Below are 24,517 nucleotides of genomic sequence, written 5' to 3'. Positions count from 1 at the left end.
AAGCTTATTTTCGAGTGATCTTTGTTAGTGTGTGTCTTCCAAGTTCTCTCTCCACTTTATCCAAGTTGTTGAACTTATTGGTATAAACTTGTCTATCCTTATTATCCTTTTAATGTCTTTAGAATCTGCAGTGATGTCATTTCTCTCCTTCCCAATGTTGAAAATTTGTGTTATCTCACATTTTTCCCTTGTAAGTCTGGCTAGAAGTTTATCAATTTTTTTCAAGTTCTCAAAAAACCAGCTTTTGATATCATTGATATTCTCTATTACTTTTTTCCCGATTTTATTAACATATACACTGACATTTATTATTTCCTTCCTTTGGTTCACTCTGTTTAACTTACTCCTCCTTTCTAGTTTTTTAAATTGGAAGCTGAGGTCTTTGATTTAAGACCTTTTCACTTTTCTAATATAGACAGTTAGTACTATAAATTTTCTTCTAAGTTCTGCTATAGAGGAAGCCCACAAATTATATTTTTTTTGGGGGGGGCTTCAAGTTTTTATTGATCACAACTTATTTTTTGTCCATCTTCAGAAAATAATTTTTGAATGCCTCCTAGTTAGCTGTCACTGCCCTAGACACTTTCATAGGCCTTTCATCCTCATCTGCACAACAGCCCTGTGAGGTAGGAATTGGCCCCATTTTACAGAGTTCATAACCGGTAGGAGATTATTGCTTCAGATACTTCCATTTGCCACATGTTTTCATGGACTAGAGGTTCTTACTGAGTCATTTGGTCAGGAGCTCTCACTGGTCAGGGGTTCCTATAGGTTGCTCTAAGATTCAAAGAATCAAACTACTAGAATTTTCCTGCGACAGGAGTGATGGGGTCGGTGGGATAAGAGTGAAGGAAGTAGAGTCAGTAGTCTCTCCCTTTGTAGCACCATTTGAGTTTGCTTTGGTCACTTGTGCACAGTGGGGGGAGGGGAGGGGACAGTGGGAGAGGAGGGAAAGCGATTTTAAGTCTTCTCGCTTCTTCAGGGTGAGCTTCCTCCCAAGCACTGTAATCTGGGACCCGATCTCCTCCACCGACACGGTTGGGTCCCAAGCGCCCTACCACCTTTCCAACTGGGGCCACTAGGTACTTAACAGAAGTTCCCGGTGGGCTCCTTCCCAGAAGCCTAGGTCAGGTACTTGAAGACAGGGTGGGCACCAGTGCCGGTGACTGCGATCTTGCTAAACATGGGGAAAGAGACACTGTAGGTGCGGCGGGCAAAGCTCTCCATCTCCTTCTGCTGTCGGGTGCCTGTTGGCCAAACTGGTTGCAGAGGAACGCAAGTACGTTGAAGTGATGGGACCGCAGGTCCCGCTGTAGCTGCTGCAGGGCCCGGTAGTGCTGGTCTGGGAAGCCTCACTCGCTAGCCGTGTTCACCACCAGGGACACCGAGCCGCGGAGCTTCTCCAGCGACACCATCTTGCCCCGGATGCTGACCGTCTTGAAGTCCTGCTGCCGCTGCGCGAAGGCGGCAGCCGCCAGGAGCAGCCACGCCGCAGCCAGTGCCGCCACCTGACTCGCTCCCCGGCAGGCGGCGTGGCAAGGGCAAAGGCAGGGCGCGGCGCACAAATTTTTATATGTTGTATTTTTGTTTTAATCAGATCAAAATTTCTAATTTCTCTTTTTATTTCTTGTGACCCATAGGTTATATCGAGGTGTGTTATTTGCTTTCCAAATATTTGGAGATTTTTTCCCCAAATATTTCTATTATGGAATACTTATTTCCTGCTACTGTGGTCAGAAAACATACTTGTATGATTTGAATTTTTTGAATTTATTGAAATATTAGTATGACTTGGAATATGGTCTACCTTGGAAGTGTAATGTGTGCATGAAGACAAGAATTTTGTATTCTGTTGCTGGGTATAATGTTCTATAAATGTGAATTATGCCAGTTGGTTAATAATGATGTTCAAATTTGCTATATCCTTATTGATCTTTTCTCTACTTGTTCTATCAATTATTGAAAGATATTGAAATCTTCTACTGTTATGGCTTTGTCTATTTCTCATTGTAGTTTTGTCAGTTTTCATTTCATGTAGTTTGAAGTTCTCTTATTATGTGTATAAATGTCTAGGATTATTATGTCCTCTTGATGAATTGACCTATTTATCATTAGGAAATGGCCTTCTTTATATCTGATAGTATTCTTTGTTCTGAAATCTACTTTTTCTGATATTGATATAAAGATTTCAGCTTTCTTTTGATTGCTGTTAACATGGTGTATCTTTTACCATCCTCATACGTGTAACCTATTTGTGTCTTTGTATTTGAAGTGAATTTCTTATGGGCAGCCTATTGTTGTGTCTTGTTTATTTATCCAACTGGAAAACCTCTGCCTATTAATTGGGGTGTTTAGACCATTTAGACCGTTTAGACCATATTTTGTGGTTTTTCATATGGTTTGATTTAAATCTATCATTTTGCTGCTTGATTTCTATTTCTCCCACCAGTTCTTTATTCCCTTTTCCAAAATGTTCTGGCCTCTTTGGGATTAACTGAACACTTTTTGTGATTTAATTTTAATTCATTTGTTGGCTGAATGGCTGTAAATCTTTGTTCTGCTATTTTATGGATGCTTTAAAGATTGTAGTTTACATCTTTAGATCATTACACTCTCCCTTCAAATGATGTTATACCATTTAATCAATAGTATGCTAACTTTAGAGTGTGCTTCCATGTCTTCTGTGCCAGCCTTTGAACTAACATGGACATACATTTTACTTTTACATTTATTATAAACCCCATGATACATGGTGTCTACTTTTGTTTAAACAATTAGTATTGTTTAAGGTAGTTTTTTTCATGCATATCATACCTCAGATTTACTGAGGTATGATATGCAATTATAATTTTCATCAAATTTGGAATGTTTTTAAGCATTATATCTTCAAAATTATTCAGTCCCATCCTCCAACTCCTCTCCTTCTGTGACTCCAATTACATGTGTATTTTTTTTATACAGCAGGCTCTTATTAGTTATCTCTTTTATACATATTAGTGTATATATATCAATCCCAATCTCCCAATTCATCCCACCACCACCACTCCCGCCACTTTCCCCCCTTGGTGTCCATACGTTTGTTCTCTACATCTGTGTCTCTATTTCTGCCCTGCAAACTGGTTCATCTGTACCATTTTTCTAGGTCCCACATATATGCATTAATATACCATATTAGTTTTTCTCTTTCTGACTTACTTCACTCTGTATGATAGTCTCTAGATCCATCCACATCTCTACAAATGACCCAATTTCGTTCCTTTTTATGGCTGAGTAATATTCCATTGTATATATGTACCACATCTTCTTTAACCATTCGTCTGTCAATGGGCATTTAGGTTGCTTCCATGACCTGGCTATTGTAAATAGTGCTGCAATGAACATTGTGGTGCATGTCTCTTTTTGAATTATGGTTTTCTCTGGGTATACGCCCAGTAGTGGGATTGCTGGGTCGTATGGTAGTTCTATTTTTAGTTTTTTAAGGAAGCTCCATACTGTTCTCCATAGTGGCTGTATCAGTTTACATTCCCACCAACAGTGCAAGAGGGTTCCCTTTTCTCCACACCCTCTCCAGCATTTGTTGTTTGTAGATTTTCTGATGATGCCCATTCTAACTGGTGTGAGGTGATACCTCACTGTAGTTTTGATTTGCATTTCTCTAATGATTAGTGATGTTGAGCAGCTTTTCATGTGCTTCCTGGCCATCTGTATGTCTTCTTTGGAGAAATGTCTATTTAGGTCTTCTGCCCATTTTTTGACTGGGTTGCTTGTTTTTTTTAATATTGAGCTGCATGAGCTGTTTGTGTATTTTGGAGATTAATCCTTTGTCCGTTGATTCATTTGCAAATATTTTCTTCCTAAACAATTAGTATCTTTTAAAGAGCTTTACATAATAGTACAAAGCTCCTTCATGTTTTGCCCAGGTAGTTATGTATTTTCTGGTGCTCTTCATTCCTTGTGTGGATCGAATTTCCTTCTGGCATCATTTTGTTCAGCCTGAAGGTCATTCTTTAACATGTCTTGGCGTGCAGGTGTGTAATGAATTCTTTCAACCTCTGTATATCTGAAAGTCTTTAATTTGCCTTTGTTCTTGAAAGATATGTTCTAAGTTTTTTCTTTCAGTGTAATAAAGATATTGCTCTACTATCTTTTTCTTGCATTGTTTCTGGTGACAAATTTGATGTAGTCCTTATCTTTGTTCCTCTTACATAGTGTGCCATTTTTTCTTTGACTGCTTTTAAGTTTTTTTGTTTGTTTGTTTCTCACAGGTTTTGAGCCATTTAATTACAATGTGACTTGAGGTAGTTTTTTTCATGCATATCATACCTCAGATTTACTGAGGTATGATATGCAATTATAATTTTCATCAAATTTGGAATGTTTTTAAGCATTATACCTTCAAAAATTATTCAGTCCCATCCTCCAACTCCTCTCCTTCTGTGACTCCAATTACATGTGTATTAGGCTGCTTAAAACTGCCCCACAGCTCACTGTTGCTTTTCCACTTCTTTTTTGATTCCCTTTGCTCTATGTATTTCCTTTCTGATAGATTCTGTTGTCATGTTTTCATTACATTAATTTTTCTTTTTGCCATTTATTCCATCTAGTGTTTTTATTTTAGTCTTTAGAATTTTTATTAAGGTCTTTAAATTTTTAAAATATCTTCCATGTCTCTACATACCTTTTTGAATACATGGACTACAGTTTAATTGTTTTAGTGTTCCTGTTTGATAATTCTAACGTATGTATTGGTTCTGGGTTGGTCCTACTCAATTGAATTACTTCTTATGAGTCATATTTTCTTGCTTCTTTGCATGTCTGATAATTTTTGATTGGCATTGTGAATTTCACCAGGCATTGTAAATTTTACTTTATTGGGTACAGTTTATGTCTATTTTTATAAATATTATTGCACTTTGTTCTGTGAGGTAGTTACATTTCTTAAGAAATTGATTATTTCAGGTGTTACTTTTAAGATTTGTTAGGTACCAGAGCAGTGCTTATTTTTTAGCTAATCATTTTCTATTACTGAGGTAAAAAAAACTTGTGTGTACTCTACTACTGTCCCTCAGTTTTTGAGGGTTATTTAATTTGGGTGGTGGCAACAGGCACTATTCCCTGCCTTGTGTGAGCATTGGGCATTGTAACCCTTAATTATTTTGGGTGGTTCTTTCCCAAGCCTCATGTAGTTTCCTCAGTGCATGCATGGATCAGTACACAGGTGAATACTTACAGGGGTGACTTACAGATCTTCAGGTATTATGATATTCTTTCTGTGTGCAATTTCTCCTTTTGCTACTCTTTCCTGAGAACCCCAGATGCTTCTGTCTCTTTGGAGTATCGGTTCCATCTTCTCGGCTCAGGGAGTCTCCAATCTCCACCTGGTTTTTTCCTTCCTCCACTATGCTCTGGAAACTCTCTCATGACAGTCATAGGGCTCGTCTCTTTGTTTCCCATCTCTTAGTGATCGCTGTCTTTTGTTGCCTGATGTCAGTGCCTTGCAAGTCATTGTCTCGTATATTTTCAGTTTTTTGTTGTTTCAGGTAGGAGGATAGATCTTGTCCCTGTTTCTCCATCTTGGGTGGAAGCAGAAGTCTATAACTTTTTAAAAAGGGAAAATATATTAACAATTTCAAACAACTGACTAGGGATCAATTTTGAAGCATCAACTGTTTTTAAGTCAGGTATTGGCTGTATAATCATCTCTTTCATTCAGAATTAGGAAAAAATAAGAAAACTAAGATAACTTTCACTGTATTGTGCAATAAGAATTGTTTATAATGAGACCTTAAGATACTTAAAATAAGCTGAAATATCTTTTTTTATATAAATTAATTTAATTTACTTGTTTTTGCCTGCGTCGGGTCTTTGTTGCCACGCACGGGCTTTTCTCTAGTTGTGGCGAGCGGGGGCTACTCTTCGTTGTGGTGCGCAGGCTTCTCATTGCGGTGGCTTCTCTTGTTGCGGAGCAAGGGCTCTAGGTGCGTGGGCTTCAGTAGTTGTGGCATGTGGGCTTCAGTAGTTGTGGCTCACGGGCTCTAGAGCGCAGGCTCAGTAGTTGTGGTGCACAGGCTTAGTTGCTCTGTGGCATGTGGGATCTTCACGGACCAGGGCTCGAACCCGTGTCCTCTTCATTGGCTGGTGCATTCTCGACCACTGCGCCACCAGGGAAGCCCTGAAACATCTTTTGAGATATCAAAAACATGTTAGACTATTTTGGCAGAGTTTTACAGTTCCAAATTATCTTGCATTCTAATAAATAGCTCTTATGTATATGGTAACTCTCACATAAAGAGAATACTTGTATCATTTTTCAGCTATTTAGGATAAAGTCCAGGACTGATTGTCCTAAAGGTCTTAATCATTTTATACTGTTTTCTAGCAAGTTTATTTTCTCTTCCCTCTCTGCCTCTCCTGAGTGGTTTTTATTAGCATTGATGGTGAAAGTAAAGATCATAGTATTGAGTTTTAGATTTCCAGTTTCTTGCCTTTTTTCTTTCTTAGACTTTTTTGCTAGAGTATATTTTTAATGTACTACTGCTTTCTAAATGTTTTTCTAAAATATTAATAACTTATATGCTACAATGTTAATATCAGTATGCAAAGAGATATTTTGTGTTTGGAAACGATAAGGTAGTTTATTAAATGGTATTCATTTTTACAAGATTTTATACATGCTTATATATATGTGTATATATATATTTTGCACCTCTCTATAGGAAGAATCATTATGTTGCTAAGCAACAATGACTGAATACATACATACATACATACATAGAATCATGGTGGACATTAGTTTTTGCCTGTATTTTAGCTTTTGAAGGCAAGATAAAGTGTTTCCTGTTTAATAAAAGTAGCTGTAGCAACAACATAAGTAAGTCAAGGAGAGATGCAGAGAAATTGGTAACATAAATATCTAAAACAACCAAATTTACTGTTCAAAATATAAGACAAATGTTTATGTGGCCTTCTACATAAGTCAGGGATGAGCAGTCCATAGCCACCCTGTGCAAAGAGACAGCCACTGATTGAATTTTAAGGTGAACATTTAGGCTACTGTCTCCGTGTTGCTACTTTGCAAATATGCTCATCGATTCACATTCATCACTAAACACGATGACAACGTTCTCACTGATGATCTTTCATTCTTTTGGAAGTAAGTAATCTAAATTGTAAAAAATGCATATTGTCTCCTTGTGGAGTGCCATAAGGGTATATTCATTTTGGATAAATGAAAAGAAATTAATCATCTCAACATTTTAATTTTTTTGTAAGTTAGTGTTTATGCAAAAATAGTTGCCTACTATTGACACTTGTGATTTTACTTAATACTGCAGATACCACCTAATCATCTCAAACCTAATTGTGTACTGTACAATTTCATTTTTAAGTTCTGCAATTTCTGCCCTTGTAAACAATGTTAAGTCTAATCCTTTCAGATGTTTGAGGATATGTCACTGCTAGCCACATTTTCCTTAAATACTTTTTATTTTTTAAAAATTTTAAATGTTTTTTATACAATTTTAAAGGTTACTTTCCATTTACAGTTATTATAAAATATTGGCTATATTCCCGTGTAGTATAATACATCCTTGAGCCTACCTTATACCCAATAGTCACGCTTTTTAAATTCTTATGTCAGTAGTCCACCAAAGAAGTAGAAAAACTGCGTAGGCAGTGATGGCTTTTGTCATTCAATGCCATTTTTGTCATTCAATTATAGCACCATATAGTAAGTTATATGTCAAGTCTAAACTTAATGAATTACAGAAGGACACTTACAAGATTTAAGAACAGTGTAGGAACTGCTCTATGGCTTAATTTAACCCTCTAGGTTGATTTTATTTGATTCCAAAAGTACTCTCAAGGGGCACTATTCTGAGTACCGTCAGCAACTCCAAAGAAACACAAGCCATGATTTCTATCCTCAAGGAGTTTATAGTCTATTTGATGAGATGAGACATGTCTAACTTACCACCATTTTTGAAAATTCAGATTTCAGTACAAATTCTTGATCAGGACTCTAGAAAAAGTGTCAGATAAGATTTATGTCTTCTTTTCACCCTTACTACAAACAACACACACGCACTTCTTGGATATTTTCTGCAAAACAAAAACAACATGCAAGCAAACATCAAACACTTTTGCAGCAGTTTCATTTAGACAGTGAATAGCATGAGTAATAGGTAAAGTTGAAGCTCTTGTAATTTTTGTGTGTTTTGAGAGGAAAAACTTTGGACTTTCGGGAATGTCAATGAACCATGATGATAGCTGGCAAATATCAAAGGCTTCTGCAGACTGATATAGAGGCTATTATGCAGTGGGTAAGATGTTTAGGAGAGAAAGTCAGTTCAAATGTTGACCTGTGCATCTTCCATGACCTTTGAGACCCAGGGAGAGAAATATCTTGGACGAAGTACATAGAAAAATAACACCTAACTTCAATATTGTAACTTTTAAGAAAAATCTTCTTTCTGTAGAAAAAAGAGAAATCTATGACAAAATTGCTAAGGTAGGCTACAAGCTTGGAATATGTTTTTTTTTTGGCCTTGCTATGCAGCATGTGGGATCTTAGTTCCCTGACCAGGGATCAAACCTGTGCCCCTTGCAGTGGAAGCGTGGAGTCTTAACCACTGGACTGCCAGGGAAGTCCCCAGAATATATTTTTTGGTCCAAGCTCTGGAACATATTTACGATGAGTAAGTGGTACTGCTTGACTTAAGGCACTACTAAAAGCTATGTTTTGTTCTTAGAGGTTGTTTGTTATCACATTAGGAGAAAAAACTCTTGAACTCTGGCTGGAGAGTGCTGCAGAATTGAGAAGTGGAAATGCTGTTGGGAATGCTTGGGGAGCTTGAGTCATGTAGTTTTATGTTTTAAACATTGATAAGCCTTTTATCACCATATGTGAGAACTTCTGGCAATTGGACCCTAAAGCTGGAATCATGGAGAAAGATGAGCAGTTTCATGGCACATTGCTAACTATAGTTCAAAAGGAGGATGAAAATGACTGCAGATAACTGTAGTCTGTAAATGATACTCCAGAAATTGGTGACTGTAACAGTGATTCTCAAACTGTGTTGCAGAGAACCTTAGGGCTCTGAGAAGGCATCTTAGGTGCTTCCTGGTTGCGATAGTTGGGGGTAGAAAGGGTTTCAGTCCCGCTGATTTTACTCTAATTAGGAGGCTATACGTTTATATGTTTTATATATGGGGATTCTGTGAAAGCTTTCATTTCAAAAGAAGTTTTGACCTTTCCTGGAATAAATCTGAGAATTGTTTTTTCAGAATTAGAGCATCAGAATAAGCACTTGAGTTAATTCCTAATTAATAGAATTATTATGAACCGTGAAGCTCTTTTGTATCACCCAGCCACCCAGTGGCTGACACAAAAGAAGACAAGAAATCATTAGAATGTAGATAAGTAACTGTATTTTGAATTGAAAAGTTAAAGGAAATTGCTCCATTGTTCTGTGAATTTAAGATAATTCTTGAATACTGGGTACATAATTTTTGAATCTCAGGATTGAACTTTACCAGTGTGTGAGGTAGACAAGGATAAGATCACCCTTATTTCCTGCTGGGTTTTACCAGTTTAAATGTGTATGTCAAAATGTTTCTGGGTCACCAGTTGGTCACTTTCTAGTTGCTCATATAAAACGCTGTATGAACAGCCTGAAGATTCTTGGCCTGCTCAAAACACCGATTGTGTTTGGAATATACTGATGACAAAAAGAGGGAGACTAAATCCAGAGAAGACATCATATGCCTGATCTAATCTCACCTGAAGTCTGTTTAAATGGGATAGGTGTAGGGCTTCCCTGGTGGCGCAGTGGTTGAGAGTCTGCCTGCCGATGCAGGGGACACGGGTTCGTGCCCCGGTCCGGGAAGATCCCACGTGCCGCGCAGCGGCTGGGCCCGTGAGCCATGGCCGCTGAGCCTGCGCGTCCCGAGCCTGTGCTCCGCAAACGGGAGAGGCCACAACAGTAAGAGGCCCACATACCGCAAAAAAAAAATGGGATAGGTGTAAAACATAGTGTTACTCAATCACAGGCCATAGTGTAGGGCCACACTCTGTAAAGGGCCAGTCCATGATGAAGTAAAAAGCTTGCATGGGAATGCAAATCAATTCACTAGATCCTTCACTGAGAAAGTCTTAATGTGGAAAAAAAATGTCAGAGGAACTGGATGGTGTGCTTAGTGATGGCAACAGACTGAACGCTTATGTTCCCCCCAAATTCATATGTTGAAATCCTAACTCTCAAGGTGATGGCATTAGGAGGTGGGGCCTTTGGGGTGATGTCACGAGGGAAGAGCCCTCATGAGTAGAATTGGTGCTCTTATAAAAGAGACCCAAGAAAACTCCTTTGCCTCTTTAGTCATGTGACGTTACAGCAAGAAGACAACTGTCTAGAAGTGGGCTCTCACCAGGCACTGAATCTCCCACATCTTGATCTTTGACTTCCAACCTCTAGAATTGTGAGAAATAAATTTCTATTGTTTATAAGCTACCCAGTCTATGGTATTTTGCTGTAGCAGCTGTCAGGGAGGAAGAAATTTTCTTGTACCCTTCTAGGTTCTTCTGGCTGGCCTAAAAATTAAATTGGCATGAAACAGCTTCACAGGAGAAAAATCAAACAAATGTTTAATAATACATATACATGGGAGAGACCCAGGAAAGCTGAGTAGCTCACCAAAATGGCTGAAACCTTCACCTTAACATACCATCTTCAGCTACAGACAAAAGATGTTGAGGGTAGTAGTTTGGGATCTCAAAGGGGAGGAGGTCAACTGACCTAGAGAAGGAAAAGCAAATGTTTGGTAAACAGATGTTTGCTAGGCTACGCAGAGACAACGGGACACAGAGGAACTTTAACAGATTTTGCTAGGCTTCTTCCTGTCCACATAGCACAGCTCCTGTCCTGGAACAGGCCCTCTATCTGCACTCTTCAGGCAATTAGGAGGAAGATCCACGTTGATTCCTGAGTCTTTGGGGCTTTGATTGTTTCCAGCACAAAATAATTTGCATGCCAAAGAGACATTTTGGGGTGGGAAAATTTTGCTCCCCTTCATCCCCAAGTGGACTAAGACAGTGACATCGATGATTTACATTCTGACACAAGCTCCTTATTGCATTACATACTGGTAACAAAACAGATCACGTTCAGGAAGCTGGTCTACAGACTCATTTTGAATAGTACTTATGTAAAAAATCCTTTAGAAACTATCTCTGACACGAGTTATCCACAGATCTGGATATTAAGACTTCAACAATGACCTTATCAGCAATATTGAAGAGGGAAGGGTTACTTCTCCATAAATGCTATGAAGGTAGAAGCTCTAGGAAAAAAAACAGGTTACAGTGGTAGAGGTGATATATAATTTGATGAACATGCCTGGTATGCGTCAGAGCCCACTTAGTTATCAAGTACCTGCTGGCATAAGAGAGAGTGTGACAAAATGAAGAGGTTAAAGTGCTGGACATCACACACTGTATTTATGTTAAAGTTTTAGCGATTCAGAATTTAATTAGGGGACTAGGTAAAGGGGGACTGCATGGCATGACAGTTATGTGTGGGAGTGTGGGGCTGTACTGCTTGAGTTAGAAAACTAGTGACCACATTTCCCAGCTGTGAAAATTCAGATTAATATAACCTCACTAAGCTTCAGTTTTATTAACTATAAAACAGGAGCAATGATAATCATACCTACCTAAAAGAGTAAGGATGAAATAAAATATTCATGTAGAGCACTCAACATATAACACACTAAATACATGTTCGCTATTGTAATTTTTTGTACCAAACTAAAGTATTTTCTATAGTACTTGACCAAACACTAAAATAAATCATAGATATTCTTAAGTATTATTAAATGAATAGGAAGAAAATGTATGCTGTGGGGGAGAGGATCACCCCAAACTTCAAAGTTTATATCGTGGAAGGATATACATTTATTAAAGGTGATAAAATTCTGTACCTAGGTTTGGTAAGCTGAAGATGGCAGAGAAGCAAACCAATGTGTTTCAGACTCAGTGAATTCTGAAGATTTCCGGAAACAAATATAGGTTCTTCCTTTGAAATTTTCTGCTTGACCGTGCAGGAGTCACCTGTAAGAATCACTTACAGGTCACTCATCTAAATCCACTCCTGGATACTTTTCTAAAAGTTGCAATTTCAGGGAAATAGTCTATTTATTCATAATAGCAATTTCTTCTGTATTGGAAGAGACTCTTACTTTAGATGCTAGTAAAACAGGACTCACTGAAAGAGACAAAGAGTATATAATGTCATGCAAGTCAAGAGGCTATACCACGGAAAAAGTATCCTTAAACATAAATCCCATGACATCAGAGCCATGCTTCGTATCTCTTGGAGGACTCTTATTCAAGGGCCTATCATGAGATGAATAATTGCTGAACCACTAAAAAGGAAAATACCAACAATATTAACTAACTTTCGCTTGTTTCCATTGGGAGGAGTCTAATTGGAACCAGCCTTAGGCAGATACAACAGGTGCACTAAGGTCCTGACTGCCACTCCTACACCCACAAAGAGAAAAATGGTGCCCTCTTCCCACCATTCAGGTACTCCCGAGACTAGGTCTGGTGAAGAAGGACTAGTGCTCAAAGAGGTCAGCTCTTAGAGAAAGTACTTGAAAACCAGGGTGTCGGCAACATCAGAATGACACAGAAGCCTCACCTGGATCCAAGCCCTAGCCATGTCCTAATGCTGGGAGAGGGGCAGACTGCTATGGACTGGAGAGGGCGTCATCACATATGAGACATGTCTGTCTCACTACCTTTTTATTTTGACTTATCATGTGACCACCATTCCTTCAACTGTGTATTTTACACTGCTCACTCTAATAACTTTTCACTGTGGTCTTAACTAGTGCTGTTAAAAAGGCATCACTTTGAGAGAGTGTACTCTCTGGAAGACTCGCTCTCTCATTTTATTCCAGACTCTGCCTACGTGTCACATCTTCGAGGACTTCGAGGACTTCCCCACCTCCTTACTCGCTCTAAATCCTCTTCCAACTTTCTATTTCTTCTTAAAATTTTGTCAGTACCCTGTGTTATTTCTGGTCTATCTATACAACTCAAGTCAGCTCCTAGAAAGTACCAGTTCTCCAAAACAAAGATTTATGACTTCAAGATCCAGTGCTTTTAAATCTTTTGTGAACTATGTTTCTTCTTCCAGTGTGTTTCTTTGGGCTTCCCTGGTGGCGCAGCGGTTGAGAATCTGCCTGCTAATGCAGGGGACACGGGTTCGAGCCCTGGTCTGGGAGGATCCCACATGCCGCAGAGCAACTAGGCCCGTGAGCCACAACTACTGAGCCTGCGTGTCTGGAGCCTGTGCTCTGCAACAAGAGAGGCCGCGATAGTGAGAGGCCCGCTCACCGCGATGAAGAGTGGCCCCCGCTTGCCACAACTAGAGAAAGCCCTCGCACAGAAACGAAGACCCAACACAGCAAAAATAAATAAACTCCTACCCCCAACATCTTCTTTAAAAAAAAAAAATGTGTTTCTTCTATGAACTGTGCCTCTTCCTCAGATATATCTCTGTAATTATTCCTCTTACTACCTTCTTGTAGCAGATGTCTTGCTATACATGGGGTCAGAGGAGGCTTGGAAGGGAGACTGCCTGAGTTTCTATGTCAAGCTCCATAGACGCTGCTAGTGTTTAAGGGTTTAAGGTTTCTACCACCATTTATAAAGAGCTGCTATATCCAGTTACATAATATTTAGAGGCACGTGTCTTCTAAATCCGGTTCTAGAGCTATTGACAGAGAAAAGGGTGTACAAGTGTTGAGCTGGGAGCTGGTTGCTTTCTTCAACTAAAATTGTCCAAATGGCACTTCCTGATGAGTCATGGAAAGTCTGTGGATTCCCGTGTCATTACCAAGGTTACTGAAGCTCTCTGCTCTCCGAGCACATTTTCAACAGGGCTGGTTCTATAAAGAAACAGACAAGGCAGCTATTTTGTCTAATGTGAGGGCCCTCAAAAGGCTAGTCTGAATACAAATTTTATTCATATTTCCTTGATTTAAAATTCCTACCATAGTCACCTTCTAGAGATACACATCTCCTAAATAAATAAAGATTTTTTTTTTCTCTAAACACTAGAGTTACAAATTACCTACCTGACACATTACAGGGGTTAGTCACCCGATCAATATTTCATCACATGTTTCTTTAATCAGGAGAGCTCAGGTATCTGGCATGCGAATGAAGAGTGGCAGTTGGTTATGAGAATTAAATAAGATATTGTATGGAGAACACTCAGCACTTAGAAGATGCTGAAGAAATAGCAGCTTTCATTACAGAGAAAAAAACAGATTGAATAAATGATTATTATAAACCTAATAATAACCTCTTTATGATATTGTTCCTCAAATTCTATGTAATTGTTATGAGAACCAGAAACATTGCTGCCACGTGTGCTCTTGCAGACCCAAGATCTTTAAAAAGAAGCCCAGGTGGTTTTCTCTTTATCATTTCTAATTCTGAACTATTCACACCAAAATGTAAATGATTAATATCAAATCAGTCTTCAGTATGGAGAAGAGAACACCAAAATGCCAGGTAACTTAATAGGAGGCAGGTGTGCAACAGTAAAAGCAATGCTGATTTCTTCTTGCGTCAGTCTGACAGACTTTATGTCCCTTTCCTTTTGACTTAGCCTCATGTTCTTCAGTCACTGAGGGCCCTGTCCACTGACTCAGTAAACTCTAGATTTCCTGAATGCTAACATTTCCTCAGATGCTTGCCAAATGAAGACTCCAATTTACTTCTAATGTCAGGAGACACTTTAATTTCCTCATCACTATTACCATTTCTCCCCGTGCTACTTATTTTCTCAAGTGAAGACACAGTAGAATAAGGAAAGCGAATGCTTGAACAATCTCTCCGATGATTTGTGAGATATCAATAGGGGATTTGATTTTCCTTTTGGCTTTTGCAGACTTGGGGCAACAACGTTTATCCATAGGTTCTAATCTTTCTGGAACTATGACGTTGATGTCCAATGGGGTCCCCTTATGTAGACTTTGTGACCAAAAGTTTTAACAAACATATGCCATTCATAACACTCTGATTAGAGAAGGAAAAACAGTCTCATTTCCTATGACAGACAAGATCCAATTTCCTCTGGAAAATCACCAAAGCAGACCTCCTTCATCAAACCTACTGGTTCGGGACTTCCCTGGTGGCACAGTAGTTAAGAATCTGCCTGCCAGTACAGGGGATACAGGTTCGATCCCTGGTCCGGGAAGATCCCACATGCCACGGAGCAACTAAGCCCATGCGCCACAACTACTGAGCCTGTGCTCTAGAGCCTGTGAGCCAGAACTACTGAAGCCTGCACACCTAGAGCCCATGCTCCACAACAAGAGAAGCCACTGCAATGAGAACCCTGTGCACCGCAAGGAAGAGTAGCCTCTGCTCGCCACAACTAGAGAAAGCCCGTGTGCAGTAACAAAGACCCAACCCAGCCAAAAATAAATGAATAAATTAAATAAATTTTAAAAAAAAGTCACTTGGAAAACAAACTTATAAGACATTTATAGAATCTGTTACATTTTTTACAATTTTTTCCCTTAATCTTTTATTATTGTCTAACCCATATCTCACTCAATAGAAATTTTGCTTAGAGGCGTGCCCACAAGGTAACTTGGTTTTCATTTCATTCATATTGTGTTGGCTTACATATTAAATAAATAATGAAAGTATTAAATACAAATGACGTAGAGAGTGGAACAAATCAACTGCTGCTTGGTAAGCATAGAGCTCACAGGCAGGGGGAGACGGGCACAGTGCACTGGAGAGATATTACCTGTCAGGAGCTTTGAGCAAGCATGGACAACGGTCCATGTGCTTTCATGGGGAGTGGGAAGGGTGATGGTGAATTCAGCGTGCTGCTGCATTTGTTCAGTAAAGATTGGCTAAAAGACCTTTACCCTATGTACAAAGTGCTTGGAGAGCGGAGTGGAGCTACTGAATATTTCTGCTTGGATTTGGTCTGAGATAGACACCACAGAGAACATGTCATTTGCCTCCGGATCTTAAACGAATTCAACAGGTTAAAGAAAAAACTCAGTTGAGGAGTTGGCAAAAGGCAAGAGGGCTTTCACAGTGAGGAAACAGTATATGGAAACCAGAGAGGGAAGAACCATGGAAATACGTTTCAGCCACACTTTCCTAATGCCCACTTGGGAAATGTGGCCAAAGAATAGGGTGCCTGAAATGAAGTGAACAGATAGTATGATTTTAATCGCTATGTTCAATTTTTCAATGAGTCTACACTATTCACCCCAGAACATCTAAGAAGCTCTCTGGACATTCAGCTCATTTTTATGTCAACTTGCTAAAATTTCTGAATAGGTTCATCCACTAAACCTCCTTACATTGATGAGAAAGGAGGGAGGTCAAGAAGAACATCAATATGGGCCCCTTCCTGGCCCGTAGGACCCGGGGAGACTTCGTCACTAGTAGACTGAGAACATCAATAGGGCGTTTGTACCCAGGGAAAGTGCACGCTTCCACCAGTCACCCTGCTGAGAAATTATGATGACAGTAAAGGTGTTGCGTAACACCTTGTACAGTTAGAAGGCTGACCTTGACCCACCAAGCCTTCCTTTAGGGATCACTCATTACCTAACTCAAATCTTACTCCTTTTCCAATATGGGCTAAAATGTCACCTATCCATGGACAGTGTTTCCTGAACTCTGTCCCACTGCCCCTTAGTCTGATAACATTACTCATCCCTTTGCTCGCCCATGCATGTCTCTTAAACCTCTGTAAGAGCACTTATTTCATCCTGCCTTAAGCCAAGGGATGTTGGATGCATATCTGTATCTTAAGGAATTGAGTGAACTTCCTGGACACTGGATTTGTACTTTCAAGACAATTTCCCCCAACAGCACCTTCCACAGTGTAGTCAGTAGTTTCACAGTAAGTACTTATTTGCTCAACTGAAGAAATGAAGATACGAATAAGATGTCTTGATAGCCTGGAAGAGAAGTACAGCTGCATTTATGAAACATGCTCCTAGAAATGATGGCGAGAGTTGGGAAGAATAAAGAATTTGAGAGAGGTCTAGTGTTCAGATACAAGGAGATTAGAGGCCTGGAAAATAGGATCTTTGAGAAAAGGTCAGCAGAACTGGGATGGTTTAGCATGGCAGTGAGAAAATTTAGGGGAGTAATAAGAGGCTTTAATTATATACATTAAATAGCTAAGCAAAGGAAGATTCCCAGCTGCTGTCTTCTGGCTCTGCTGAGGATAAAACCAAGAGGAACACAATATAGGTTGTCTGATTTTCTTTCACATAGTACTTAACATCAGGGTCTTTTCTTTGTCCACAATGTTTTTGTGTAACTGTAGAAACAAAATAAGCAATGAGACTCTACTGGCCTAATCTACTCTACTAGGATTTTATTAGGCTTGTATGTGAACATGCAGACTGGTCAATGTCTGGGCCATTGTCCATGTGCCTGAAATTCCTCTAAACACTAGTGCGTGTTGATATGGCCCTTCAAGGCTCTCTCTGAGTGCCATTACCTGGCCTGTTTTATGTGCAGGGTCCCACCAGTCTCTCAAGGATATGTGCTCTATGTGTAAATGTGTCTAATAAGGCCATGAGGAGACTGGGCCTGGGGTGGAGGTACTCTGTCCTGATGATACTTTATGTTGGCGCTGATTTAGATGAGGGAAAGAGAAATCCAATGGAGTATCGCACAATTATTCAGGATGTGATAAAAGAACCCTGAGAACTTTCTCTTCCTATCAGAATGAGAAGGAGAGTGGGGAAGCAGATGTGGTCACTCTTCCTTAGCTGTTCGGTCAGCCTGCACTGGTACCCATAGAACTAGACGTTCCTGGACAAATCACTTAGACCATAATGTGAAAGTTATTTTTCACATGAGTATTAATTCTGTCTTAAGAAGTGACAACTGCTGTTGAAACAGAGGGGGATCCAGGCTTATTTGTGTGGTTGCATGTTTGTGTGTGTGCGTGAGCTGCATATTTATTTGTTGTTGTCAGAAGACAAAGCCTCAGAGCTGCAAAAGAGACAGACTGACCCCAGAGCCAGCCAGTGCAGAAGGAACTCATTTGCATAAATACTTTTCCCTACCCTGGGGCAGATTTGCAGCTCATCACTAAGGAGCTGTAGTGCGGAGAATGGGGAGAGGCAGAGAGGATTATTTCTTTCACTTCCTCAGTAGGTTGACCTCACTTTTCCCTTGAATAAGTGAGTCTGTGGTGGTGCCAGCATTCATGCTTTTCCACAACCCGAGCCGTACAGAGAACCACAGCTATTTTCAGTAGAATCAGACCCCAGCTGAGTAGCATTTTTCCCTTTTACTTTTTTCCCAGAAGTGAAAAATACAAAACGATCTGGCACTAGACATTAAGAACAAATACACTTCTCCAATCCTTGTTTTCCTCTCACAAGCGTATTAAGGATAATAACAATAACAACGCATTACTTCTCCCCTCACTTGAGACTCACTGAAGCACACCATTTACCATCGGCATGATTTACAGATCATTTTGGTTTCTTGGAGGGCAATTAAAATGAACATTCTGGTAATTATTCCTTTTCAATGACAGCGCTACCTTTTTTAGATGAGCATCTCAACAATAACCAAAAAACAAATCAAAACAAACAAACACACAAACCCTCCAAACACCCTGGACTGATTAAATTAAGAAAGAAGATGAGCAGTGAGTCCTTCTTGATTCAATCTGAGTTTTCAAAATGACGAACAGTAGTCATGAATGTTTTACGATTCACTCGAATGAATATTTTATCAACTTTGAATGCATCCACAAATTTCTCTTTTATTTTTGCCTTTTAAAAATAGTAAAACTGAAACTGTCTTGCCAAGATTTAAAGGAATATTAGTTCTCTCCTCACATATTCTGTCTGGCCTTGCGAGAGTGGCCCATTGTGCCCAAAGACAACAGTTTCTTTCTAGTGCTGGATCTTAGACACTAAAGACAGCCTCTCTTCAATGGGGTTACTACAGGGGAAAAAAGAAAATTGCAGTGCATCATAGCAGGGACAATCTAATCCTCTTTGCTGGTACATCTGCTCTGGCAGTTTTGCTCTGCAAATCAAAAGGCATCCCATCAATTAAAGTTCCTCTTCCTTTCATTTTTATTCAGCTTGTGAAATGTGACCAGTATTCACCGAAAAAAAAAAAAAGTTTCAGGCCGCTTTGGTCACAAATATCCACCCCAAGGGTGTGCACTTTGATTTGTTGTCTGGTTTCCGCTGACTGTTCTTCCTCATTTTTTTTTCTTTTTTTTTTTTAAGAAGGAGCCCTTCTCCTTTGGCAGAGTGCAGTATATTCAGAGAGCTTTACAAAACAAAGCTTTCAGCTCTGAGTCAGCAACAAACTCATCTTTGTTCGCATGGTTCTATTAAGGAAAGAAGGCCAATTTTCTGCAGGTTTCTATGGCTGGCTTCACAAAGGCATCTCTCTGTGTGCAAGCTCTCTGGCAGGAACAGCCGACTCTGAGATCATCGTTTTCCGTAATGACCAGCTGCAATGATCGGAGAAAGAAAATCATAAACTGGTTTATAGAGTGGTTTTTCCTAAGGAGCCTGAAACATAGATTCATTCACTGGGAGACATGAAATAAAGGCAGCTCATTGGTTGCATTCACATATACAGCCCAAGGCCTCCTCCACATTTTCCTTTATCTCCAAACACACTTTGATTGGATATTCACGTCATCTGTTTTGAGGAGGAAGTGAAACTCATTTGCATTTCCCTGGGTTTCCCAGGAAATTCCCAGGAATTCTTGTCCTTCATTTGATGGTGTTTTCGCGTGTTTGGGATCACATTAAATTATAATCTCACAGTGTGTTTCCAGGTACTGAACTTTTGTCTACCCCTATAGCTAGAGCACTGTTAAGATCTCCAGTTGGCCCACAGGGAGATGGCTTAAGCGTTCTAGGACATATGGCAAACATTCAGAATAAACAAAATAGTCTTAGACTCCTGAAGCAAGGTTTTTCAAAAACATCAGCATAACCCTACTTATCATGAGGTTTAACGGGTAGGGTTTGCAGACATGCAGCTGCGTAGAGCAATCTGTGCTGGTGCTGCTTCCGTAAAAGTCTTGTAGGATGGTTTTATACGTATTTGGATTTAAAAGAAAATTTCCAGATTAGAAAAATGTTAGTGGAGAATTCTGGTCTTAACAAAATGAAACTTCTTTTAACTGTACGACTTAGAATCTTAAATATGCTAATGCACGTTGTCATTTTCTAAGAAAAATGCCTTCCGCCGACCCTAGTCCACACAGGAACATCTGCTTAAACTAGTACTTTAAAGATCTCACTTTGGGGGAAATGCTGACCAAATCCAATGGGATGATTAACAACCAAAGCCTTCCAAAACTTAGGCTATCCTGGATGAAGTTTGCAAGAGGAACTTCAGACATTTGTTTTATTTTTATTTTTTTTTAATTAATTAATTAATTTTCATTTTTGGCTGCGTTGGATCTTCATTGCTGCACGAGGGCTTTCTCTAGTTGTGGCGAGCGGGGGCTACTCTTCATTGAGGTGCACGGGCTTCTCATTGTGGTGGCTTCTCTTGTTGAGGAGCACGGGCTCTAGGTGCGAGGGCTTCAGTAGTTGTGGCATGTGGGCTCAGTAGTTGTGGCTTGCGGGCTCTAGAGAGCAGGCTCAGTAGTTGTGGCACACGGGCTTGGTTGCTCCACGGCATGTGGGATCTTCCCGGACCAGGGCCCGAACCATGTCCCCTGCATTGGCAGGCGGAGTCTTAACCACTGCGCCACTAGGGAAGTCCCAGACATTTGTTTTAATATGAGTATATCAAATATTTATAGTCAGATGTTATCTAAAACTAGCTATTCAGAAATCAATACAGTGTGAAATGAGAGAGCACTATACCTTTTTCCCTCCAAATGCTGCCTTTTTACAGGTAGAGCCTTAGGAGATGTCTATTGGTTGTGTGACTCTCACTTCCAAGGCTTTATGGCATAGAAAAAGAGCCATAATGAAATTCAAAAGAGAAGCCGGGGCTGCGGAAGTACATGGTAGCAGGTACCATGTTGTTCCTTCTCAATTTATGGCTACCAATAAAAGAGTCCAGAAAACATATTACTGCCATATTTAAGTATGATATGTTTTTTGTCATTATATAAGAACTGCTACCAAAGACTTTCTTCATTCTTCTTTTTAATTGTTTCAAACAAGAAACGTTGATGGAGTGCTTACTTTGTACCAGGTACATTGTAAATTGGGCAGACGTGATCCCTGCTTTCCTGGAACATACTAGCTAGAAAAGAGAAAGGAGAAACACCACGCTTTATAATTTCTAGACATGTGATGATTTGTTCATTTTTCAGAAAGGATTTCTGTGCATTTAGAACTGTGTGGGTAGGGCAAAACTTACTGATATTTTGAAAGAATAATGCTGAAATAATGTTGGATTCATCCTGAAATTTGCCTGACTCAGAGGCTCATCCTCATAGGCATCAGACCTATACTTTGTTGTTGCAAACACCTTGCACTTAGCATGATTGTATTTTGGGCAGAAATTCATGATGGATAAGGATGTGTCTTCCGAATTACTTGCCCAGCCCTCCTGAGCAACTGTTTCTGTTTTTCAGTGACTGATGAGTCACAGTTCAGAGGAGATAGAATCAGAGTGTCAACTGTAAAAAAACCAAGGTGAATTCTACCTTGGAATCCCTGATACAAGTCTAAACTTATCTCAGGTTGGAAAATAAATCCTCAAGACACATATCTCAGTACTTGATATACTACAACACATAAAGGATTTTTCTGCACTCTTGAAGCAAGTTGGGACTTGGTTGAAGGGTGTTTTTCTTATGAAAGAAGGAAAGATAATGGCTGAACTATGGAACAAGACAGTGATAGAGCAGGTGTGATAAAATGGTTATAAGACTTGCAAAAGTCATAATCTACATGAATTAAACATAGCCACCTCATAGGGAAACATATTACCTAATTGAGTAGTGTAAATTTTTTTTTTTTTTTTTTTTTTTTTTTTTTTGCGGTACGCGGGCCTCTCACTGTTGTGGCCTCTCCCGTTGCGGAGCACAGGCACTGGATGTGCAGGCTCAGCGGCCATGGCTCACGGGCCCAGCCGCTCCACGGCATGTGGGATCTTCCCGGACCGGGGCACGAACCTGTGTCCCCTGCATTGGCAGGCGGACTCTCAACCACTGCGCCACCAGGGAAGCCCAGAGTAGTGTAAATTTTAAGTCAAGGAAACATGACTTAGAATGTATATAATCTTGGATTCTAGCTCCTGAGTATATGTACTTTCTTCATCTTTTCTATTGTTTTAGTAAATAAACCAGTCATTTGTATAATTTCTACTGCAATTTTTCTCTTTGCTCTTTTTCTGTATATTTGTCTCTTTTTTTGAATCCAGGTCAGTCTAGTCAATTTAAGTTTAGTTATTTATTCAAGAAATATTTAACTGCCTACTATTGACTAAGCACTAAGGATTAAATGTTAAAAAAGAAAAGGATGCTTTGTATGATGTTACTTGAAAAACCATTGTTTCCATATATAACTACATAAAACCATTATATATATATATAAAGTGATATATATTTTGTATGATGTATTATATCAGGTAGAAACTGTTTCTCCTCTTTAACTTTTATGCCTTTATTCCACCCACATACTATATATTAAGTGATAACAAGTACTTAAGGTACGCAAATGGCTTTTCCTCCCTCACTCACCACTCTCATTACATTTCTGCAGAAGCTGCACTGTCAGTTGTTTGAAGGATTTTAAATGGATCAAAAATAAACATCACTATAAAAATGTGAAATTCTTTCTATCATTGCCAACAAATACTCTGAAATCAACTAAGTAGTACACCTTTTAATTACTGAAAGAGGAGACACTTTTAAAATGTTAAAGCTTGTGGCAATTTACTCATTCTGCTTACCTAAATTGACATCTTGAGCAAATTGCAGATTCATTCGTTCATTCACTTCTGTTATGTGTGTGATATGTTTGTGTGTGAGAGAGGAAGAGAGTGTATCTAGTACTTGTCAAGAAGTGTGTAGAACCTGGGTGTACTGCAGTAAATAAAACAGATAAAGGTACCTGCCTTTGTGGAGCTTAATTCTAACAGAGGGAAAGCTATTTGATAAAAGGCCATGTAGTGCTCTTTTAGAAAAGTGCTATGAAGAAAACTGAAGGAGTGTAAGGGCAGAGAGGACAATAGACAGGAAGCGTTTGATGTGGTGAAGGAGGATGGCCTCTCTGATGAGGCCTCACTTGAGAAAAGACTTCAGTAAAGTCTGGGGCCAAGGCTTTTAGCTATCTGGGGAAGAGCATTCCAGAAAGAAGGACCTAATAAGGGAGAAGCATGCCAGTTGTGGTTGAGTAACAGAAAGGCAGCCCACAGGAGCAAGTGGAGGAGGGAGGGAGTGGTAGGAGATGCATTAACTAAACTAGGAGGCAGCTCGCACCTAGCACAGGACAAGGGGCAAAAGCAAATGGAGGCCCACTATGATTCAATGTCTGAAGATTTAAAAGTTACAAATCAAGCTAACATACTCTTAAATAAAATATGTTCTCTCTCCCTTCTTTAACCTTTATAACACCCAGGGGGCCAGGTTTAAATGTAAAATCCTTGGACTCATGAGTCCAGGTTGGTGAATAAGCAGGGCCTCTGTTCCCTGGTCTGCCCCCTTTGCTTTCCACCGTCAGCTCCATTCTGTATTGTGAGAGATTATACATATATGTGGACATCCCAGACCATTTTGTCCAAGCTCCACATTCACCCCTGCCAACACCTGCCTCTTGGTTACCTCTTGGGTCTGGGGTGTGCACAGCTGCAGCGAAGCCTGTCCTTAGAGAGGTGGATCATATGGAAGAATAGATTGCAGCCCTGGAAGCAGGCTTGCAGACCTCTGGGCAGGAAATTCTGGGCCTCTGGAGAACCAGGGCATGTTCTATAAGTGGGCTGTATACTCCAGTTGTGCATATTTCATTGACTTGCAGACGCCTCATCTGGTGGTAGGTGAGTGGGGGCAACTGGTGGTGCAGCTGGGGAGAGGCGAAAACTGGGCCCTGAAAAGTACTTGCTCCAGCCTGGGTTCTAAGAAGGGTACCAGCTGGCTTTGTAGGCCTTGGTAAGGATTTGGCTCTTGATGTAACAAAGCTGGGAAGACACTGAAGTGTTTCAATTTGCATTTTCAAAGTCTCACTCTGCTTGCTGTGTGGAGAGTAGCCTGGAGTAGAATAAGAATGAAAGCTGGGAGCCCAGTTAAGAGGCTGTTGTAGAGTTTTAGACAAGAAATGGTAATTGCTATGGGTTCCTGATTAGTTACTGATAAACATTAGTTACTGATAAACAAAATACCTCACACTCTTAAAAGCCCTTGGAGATTCTAGAAAACATTCTTCTTCGCGAGGAGAGCAAAAGTGAGAACTGAAAGCTTCTATACCCACACAGTTTACCATCTACATTAGCATGTCT

General features: G+C 39.8%; 1 protein-coding gene and 1 pseudogene across 3 annotated transcripts in view; one reads left to right on the top strand and one right to left on the bottom strand.

Moving 5' to 3' along the window:
• The window catches only part of FAM3C (FAM3 metabolism regulating signaling molecule C), a 379,854-nt gene that overhangs the window by 31,450 nt on the left and 323,887 nt on the right, over positions 1 to 24,517 (top strand). The gene's annotated exons all lie outside the window — the stretch shown is intronic.
• Positions 785 to 5,347, bottom strand: LOC307191748 (glutathione peroxidase 7-like; annotated as a pseudogene). Its single transcript has 2 exons — positions 5,244 to 5,347; positions 785 to 1,512 (listed from the first exon to the last, which is right to left on the bottom strand). The product of its transcript is annotated as a glutathione peroxidase 7-like (transcript).

Source organism: Stenella coeruleoalba, assembly GCF_951394435.1.
Source record: "Stenella coeruleoalba genome assembly, chromosome: 9".
NCBI lineage: Eukaryota > Metazoa > Chordata > Mammalia > Artiodactyla > Delphinidae > Stenella > Stenella coeruleoalba.
Note: the sequence above shows the minus strand (reverse complement) of the source record. Positions and strands in the feature narration are given on the sequence as shown.